This window comes from Nannobrachium achirus (assembly GCF_963921795.1).
Source record: "Nannobrachium achirus genome assembly, chromosome: 5".
Classification (NCBI taxonomy): domain Eukaryota; kingdom Metazoa; phylum Chordata; class Actinopteri; order Myctophiformes; family Myctophidae; genus Nannobrachium; species Nannobrachium achirus.
In genome coordinates, this window is record NC_137814.1 from 33,808,796 (window position 1) to 33,816,295 (window position 7,500).

At 41.2% G+C, this 7,500-nt stretch overlaps 1 protein-coding gene across 2 annotated transcripts in view; it reads right to left on the reverse strand.

Annotated features, from left to right (window-relative positions):
- The window catches only part of znf521 (zinc finger protein 521), a 145,297-nt gene that overhangs the window by 133,027 nt on the left and 4,770 nt on the right, over positions 1-7,500 (reverse strand). The window lies entirely within an intron of this gene.

Below are 7,500 nucleotides of genomic sequence, written 5' to 3' on the forward strand. Positions count from 1 at the left end.
TAGTTTGCGGACACTTTTTAACTCTGCGATTGTCAAAAATGACAGCTTGATCATGACTCAGACCCTGCGATTAGGCAGATGGCACCCAAATCACTTTTGTGACGGTACGGCAGCACTATCCTTGCCAAACAGGACTTAATAATATATAGTTTGAAAAGAGATGTTTTCTTTTGTTTTTTTTACTATTTGAAAGTTCCTTGTGACATGTCAAGTACATGGAACTAAATGGATTTGAACAGCGAGAAGAGAACAAAAGACTCTCCCACCTGCTCTATGTAAAATGAGGGTCTCACTGTCGTCAGTTCCAGCGCCTCAACATCTAACCCCTGCAGTTGAAAATGCATTCTCTATTATGCCTTTTCTATCCAGCCTTTCATTTTCCTGAGTAAAGAGGAAGGGGGGAGTCTGACAGGACCTCCCAGTAGGGGAGCGTGGCAGTGACTGCCAAAGCAGAAACTGGCGCACTTTTAAAAATCGCACAAAGTCTCCTGTACTTTGCATAATTAAGGCTGGATCCTACGGTGGCAGGAGCCTTTCCCTCAGGGGAGCCTGAGTCAATGTCGAGCAGGGTGTCAAACCTCAGTGAGAAATGAAGAGGAAAAGTGTCGAGCGCTTTTTCGTGTGAAGACGGCAAAAGACAGAGCGACCATGTTTCATTGTCAGGCCTTGACCGGCCAACAGCACCGCACGCCAGTCATGTGTAAAGGAATCCCCATAAAATGTCGTTTTTCAAGATGACCTACAAGAGAGGGTATATTCCTTTAACCACTTTCAACCTGGCGTCCCTGTTGGTGTTGTGAACATTTTCCAACATGGTCAACAATTCAAAAATGTTATTAAGTGTGCACAGAGCTTGAAGATCTGACATTTTTGCTTTTCACCGTATGTACTGTAACTATAGCAGGGACGTGCACAGAGAATGTTAGAGAGGCAGGGGCTGGCATTTCTAAAAGGGCCTTTTGGTGAAAATATGGAAAATAGCAGACCTCCAAGCTCACAGCGCGTCACAGACGCGTTGTGAGCTTGGAGGTCGGCTATTTTCACTACTTGCATTCATGGTCTGTAGAGGGCACTTTTTTACAGACGTACAAAAGGGCAGGGGCTCAAGCCCCCTTTGATGTCCATGTGTGCACGTGCCTGAACTATAGAATAGAACATAGATTTTTTTTTTTTTTTAAATCCCCAGGAACCAAAAGAAACCATCTGAAACACCACAAATTGTTATACTTTTGTGAGTGATATTCCCATCAAATATTGCAAAATAAATAGCCAGAAGCCTGCCAATTAATTAGCAGAGATTGTTAAAAGCGTGGGAAGAGAGGTATGGTAGTTGGGACCCAGTGGAGGAATGTCCCACAGGGGCACCATGGAGGACCGTACCCAGTCAACACAGAGACCTCGTCCTGTCCAGGGAGGTCTTATGCCTGATTTATGCACGGCTGCGCGCCGTGTTATCATGCCACCGAAAATGGCAGATCTACAAGCTCACAATGCGTCGGGAGTACAACCTGTTGTGAGCTTGTAGATCTGCCGTTTCCACAGGGGCACGACACCGGCACACAACCAAGTATAAATCACCCCTTCAGTGACTGACACCCCGAGAGTTTAATGAGTTTCTCCGGCGCTGTTGAGCGCCTTTGCATCCGGGATCATTTAAATGGGCAAGGATGCGGTGTGTGTGTGTGTGTGTGTGTGTGTGTGTGTGTGTGTGTGTGTGTGTGTGTGTGTGTGTGTGTGTGTGTGTGTGTGTGTGTGTGTGTGTGTGTGTGTGTGTGTGTGTGTGTGTGTGTGTGTGTGTGTGTGGACGGGGGGGGGGTCCTAATAAATCTCCCATGGTTCTATCAGAGATTGGTGGAGGGAGCTGGAGTTTGTGTTTTGATTACCGTCCCTGCTGACACGATAAGGGAGTCGAGGCAGAAAATTTCCATTTTACAATGCCATCAGAACTTAAACATTACTGCAGTCGGGCGGTTTGTTGCCACTGCGACCGTATTAAAAGTTTTTTTTTCCCGTTCAAACTACTAAGCCATTTTCACTCTCTCATTCGCAACCCACAGCAGGCTAATTAATAGACAGCTAAGCAGGCATGCACTGGTCAGAGGAGGTCAGCAGTCATGTGAGGACAAGCCCTTGATATATTTCATAGTAGCCATGCAGCCATTTCATTCACAATCTCAGCATAATGGGATTTCTTTCATTTCTTTTGTTAATGAGTAAAATGTTTTAATCAAAATAGTGTAGAGCTCTTAATCACACCATAATAATGATTGCAACCAAAGGTGAGTACATTTCAGTTCAACACAACCACAGCTATCAGTTAATTAATTTTTGACATGGAAGTGTGTGTCACTCTGACTGTGACATGTTGTAATTGTGCTGCTAGGTTTCGCTGATACAATGCTGAACACACTTGGGGCTAAATTGGCACTGCTCCTTAGATTTTCTGAAAATGGAGCAGGAATTATAATAATAATAACGCAAAACAAGTGTCATACACAGGAAAATCCTGAGAGTTAGTTTAACTCTAACTGCAAGTGTTACACCCTCAGAGTAAAATAAACACTCAGGACTTTACTGTGTAGCCTTAAAGGCCACTAATTAACATACTATCCACACAGGCGCACACGCACACGCGCACGTATACACGCACACGCACACACACACATACACACACACACACACACACACACACACACACACACACACACACACACACACACACAGTAGGATCACACGCAGTAACATGTCATTATACTGTGATTGGCAATCCCCAAGACAAGCCTCATCACTCTGTGGATGAATTCATTTCACACAAAACAAGATGCAACGGACAAATACGACCATGAGCAAATGTATGTTATACAGTACACTACATACTGTATAATGTACATAACCTAGAGTCTGTTCTACAGTAAACAGTCACACTGTAATATACTGTAGATGAAGTGTCTGCTATACCGCACATACAGTACAGTAATGCACTGTTTCCCAGACGGTGGGTCAGGAACCACCATGGGTCGTGGACAAATTTTTACAGGTCCCTTATACTTTTTTCCCCCTATATTTTGTTTTCAATTATTATTATTTCTAAACATAAAAAAACAAACATTCACAGATTTTCTTGAATAAAAATAAAAAAGATTTTTCTACGAAATGTCATTAATAAATCAAAGAAAACTCGAATCTAAAAGAAATTGAAAACAAATGTTTAAGTAGTGAAAATAGCTGATCTGCAAGCTCACAACGTGGCGCAAAGTGACGCGTTGTGAGCTTGTAGATCTGCTGTTTTCACCAGCTTGAGTACCGGGCAATGTACATAATGTAGCGTCTGTTATATCGCCACGATCTGGCAGAAACCTGGCAGAAACCTCTTCCGACTTTTTGTGCTTTTTCGTAAATGAATGCCCTACTTGATCACACTACATGGTCACACAAATGTATCAAAAGTAACAGATATACCAGCTCAATACGTGGCACGAAGTGACGCGCTTTTAGCTTGTTAGATCTTTTACTTTTGCAATTTTTGAATTAAAATCCCGACAGAGACGATATAGTGCATAACCTACAGTCTGTTATACATTCTTTAATGTATTGTGTGTTATGTAGCACATGTTGTAATGTGTATAATATAGTGTTTGTAGACAGTCCGCTATGTACCTTAGTACATACAGCAGTGCCTGCTATACATGGTAATGTATACAATGTAGTAACTGCTATACAGTACACACATAGGCCTACTGTAATGTACATAATAACTGTTATACAGTATTGTGATGTAGGCTACATAATGTACATCATTCACTTTTTTTCTTGTTCTCACTTTTTCATGTCAAGGACCCCCAAATTATTATGCAATTGGTTTGCGGGCACCCATCTGAAAATATGTTGTACCAGCAGGGACCCCCATTTGCTGCTATATTGACACATTTTTCTTGAGACCCCCCTCAAGGTCCCTGGGGGTCTCTAGACCCCACTTTGAGAACAACTGCTGTAAGTATTAACGTAATGCCAGTTGTACAGAAGAAGCCGTCAACTGTTTGTCATTTCCGCTCACATTGAAAATACATTATTCTTTTCAGCGCTTCCATCCATGTAGATATAGTTAAGTGAAAGCATTTTAATTTAGGTGAGCCAGCAAGTCTGTCTGTCTCTGTGCACAGTACATAACAGTGTGATGAAGCTACATCCAATGGACATGAGTAAGCACAACACTAGAAACTCTCTGCAGTTTGCATGTGTCAATCTGTCAAATAAATGAACTCTGTACAAATGTAACCAGGTCCATTTGGTTACATTTGTGCACTCTTGAGTTTGAGCTGAATAAATTATCACGAAAATCTTTAAAAGTTGTTTTTTTTATTGCGAAAATAGCTGATCTCAAACTCACATGTCACATTGCAACGTGTTGTGAGCTTGTATGTCAGCTATTTTTGCCATGGGACACCACCATACAATGAACTATAAACTAGGGCTTAAAGAGTAGTTCACTACCAAAATGACTATTTTTCTATTGTATACTCACCTCATGGAGACTTATATATTTTTAGGTTTTTTGTTGCGGTTTTTGTCGCATTCCTAAGATTATAATATGATTACAATAAATGCACCCCATTGAATCCAGATCCCATCCTGAATCACTTGGGGCAAATTTACAAGAATATTTTTTGTTTTGTTTTAGGAATGCGACAAATACAAAAAGATATTATTGAACTCGTGAGTCGTGAGTAATCAATAGAAAAATAGTCGTTTTGGGGGTGAACTACTCCTTTAAGTAGATAACTATCTTTACTGCAGTGGTTCTCAACCTTTTCAGGCTGTGACCGGCCAAAAGAATCATATTTAAATTGAGCACACCCCACCCTGACAAGCACTTGGAATATTAGGAGTTGAGGCATTACATTTAGTTTGACTCGGTTCCACAGATAAATATTGTGAAAATAGTCGATCTACAAGCTCACATTGCCTTGCGTTGTGAGCTTGTAGATCAGCTATTTTCAATATTTTTTCTCTTGTGCTCTGTCTTATATTATTTGACAATTTGGTAAATGTTTGACCAGTTTTATAATATAGTTTGTTGGTTACTTTTGATGCAGTTATGGTCTTTTTGTTTCCTTTCTTTCTTTTTTTTTCTTCTTAAAACTCCTTAAATTGTCACTTTACTGTCATCTGGGGACCCCCACCAAAATCATGTGTGGACCCCCCTGAGGGTCCCGACTCACAGTTTGAGAACCACTGCTTTACCGCCAAGTCGAGATATCAGAATGTGTGAGTGTGTGCATGCACGCGCACGCGTATGTGTGCGTGCACAAGTGTGAGTGTACGGCTATCTCGAAGCTCCTACTCAGACACTCAAGCCCTGAGTGTGTTGGTGGATATGCGTGACTCATCTGCTTGGTTACAAGGCGGTTCGGACGATACGGCGGCAAACACAATGGCAGTGTAATCCGCCCTGACTGACCGGCAAGGAGACACTCGCCACGGGGACCGCAACTCAATTTAGCTCAGGTCAGGAGGTCAACCCTCCTCAATTAGGGCCGGGGGAAGGGGGGAGGGGAGGGGGGGGGGGAGAGACTGTTGAGGGGACACACACACCGCACATGAATAACTTTCATAATGAGCATTATTTGAACTGGTGATTAGTGTCATAAATAATTTGCAATGGAGGGCTATGTTAATCACGTTGCGTAATGTTTTGTAATCCTCCCATATAACCGCTGCATACTGTTAAGGCAAGCAAGCAACGCGCAGGACAGGAGCAGTTGCTGTGAAGGAATTAACCCTCTCGTAGCAATAATGTAGCGCATAGGATAGAAGATTCTGTCATGTCATTGGGATGTCAAATTACACGGTAAAATCCTCGGTTAATTCATCGGTTTGCAACTCTGAGAGTCTACAAATGTGGTTATTTTTGTAGACTATCAGAGTTCAATTAACAGTGTATACTGTATACAGGCAAACTGGACGATAAGAACAAAAAAATCTTTTTTTTTACAAATATTAGCCCATATATCACTTAATTTGGAGCAAGGGGAGAGAATCAATCGGTGCCAGTGAATCGGAGGGCCATCTCCATGTGGCAGACAGCCCATGACAACAGGAGAGACACATGCCATGAAAATAAGAGGAGATATCGGCCAGCTCCCGTGTGACACCCAGCCCAACTCTCTGAGCCTCATGTCAAGAACACTGACAGCCATGCTAATGGGATTTTTCCATGGCTCCATCATAATTTCCTTAATGATAATACTAGCCATATTTTTTGTGTCACATTAGAAAAAAGTGTTAATGGGTGTTATGCCACAGATCATTAATTGTGGGCAGGCCAGAGTAATGCAGGTCTCCCTAAAACTGTAGCACACACTGTCAAAATCCTAAGTGTTCATTTAACTTATTTGTAACTCTCTGAGTGACAATTGGATGAATAAACACTGAGGATTTTACTGTGCTGAGTGCACACTGGGACAAATGGAGATTTAAAAATAGTGCGTCTGTGTGTGGGCAAAAGAAAGCAAAACAAAATCAAAAGAGAGGGGAATGACTCCCTCCACTATCTTTTAATTGTACAAAATTAATCAGTGAGGCCTTTAGTACATTTTAAATTAAGCAAATGTGGCACAATTTCAAAATTCGGAAATTAATTATTTTCTTTTCAAGTTTTTTAAAACTAAAAGGCATAGGCCTAAGTTTATAGTGAATGCAGTGGGGATAAGCTTCCTGTACAAAAACCAATGACTGACCAGTGAGAGATGGGAGGCCTATTATCAGATATACTGTAGGTATATTTAGGTATTTTACAAATTAAAAACATACCAGTTATGAGTTATGACAACAATAGCATTGAAGTCTACCCTCTAAAGGATATACAGTACTTAAATGGCTTTTTCCCCCCATGGTACGCTAAAATAAACAAAAGGTTTAAATTATCACAAGTCAAATGTTAATTTAGTTCTGTGCCCATGTGGATCTAACTTATTTCAATGTACGACATGTACAGATCATCATTGTTAGATGTTGTTTATAATAAGACTCATGAATAAACATTTTTCTAAAATCAACCTGTGCAATAAACATTTATACAGTAAATCAACTCTTGCTTCCATGTGATGCCAAGTAAAATGCCCAGAGTTCAGTCATGTGGCTGTGAAACTCAGATCCTGATAAACATCAAATATTTAAGGTGTACATGACACAACGCCGACTTCGTGACAGCCTAAATACTTGTAGTAAATGGTGCATGAAATGTATTTATATATGCAGATGATGGTCCTTTTGCTCAGCCAATAAACACATTAGTACCAAGCCTTAAGAGAGTGCCATTTGTGCTGAAGTGAATACATCAGCCCAGCCTCACACGGCTCAGGAAGCTCTCTATGATAGACAACGTGGCAGTGATCAAAAAGTATGTGCAGAATCTGGACAGAGATCCTCCTTCCTTTGCTGCACAGCACTGGCTGAGTCTGACTGAAGCAATGTGCTGACCCAAAGCTTCTGCACTTCAAA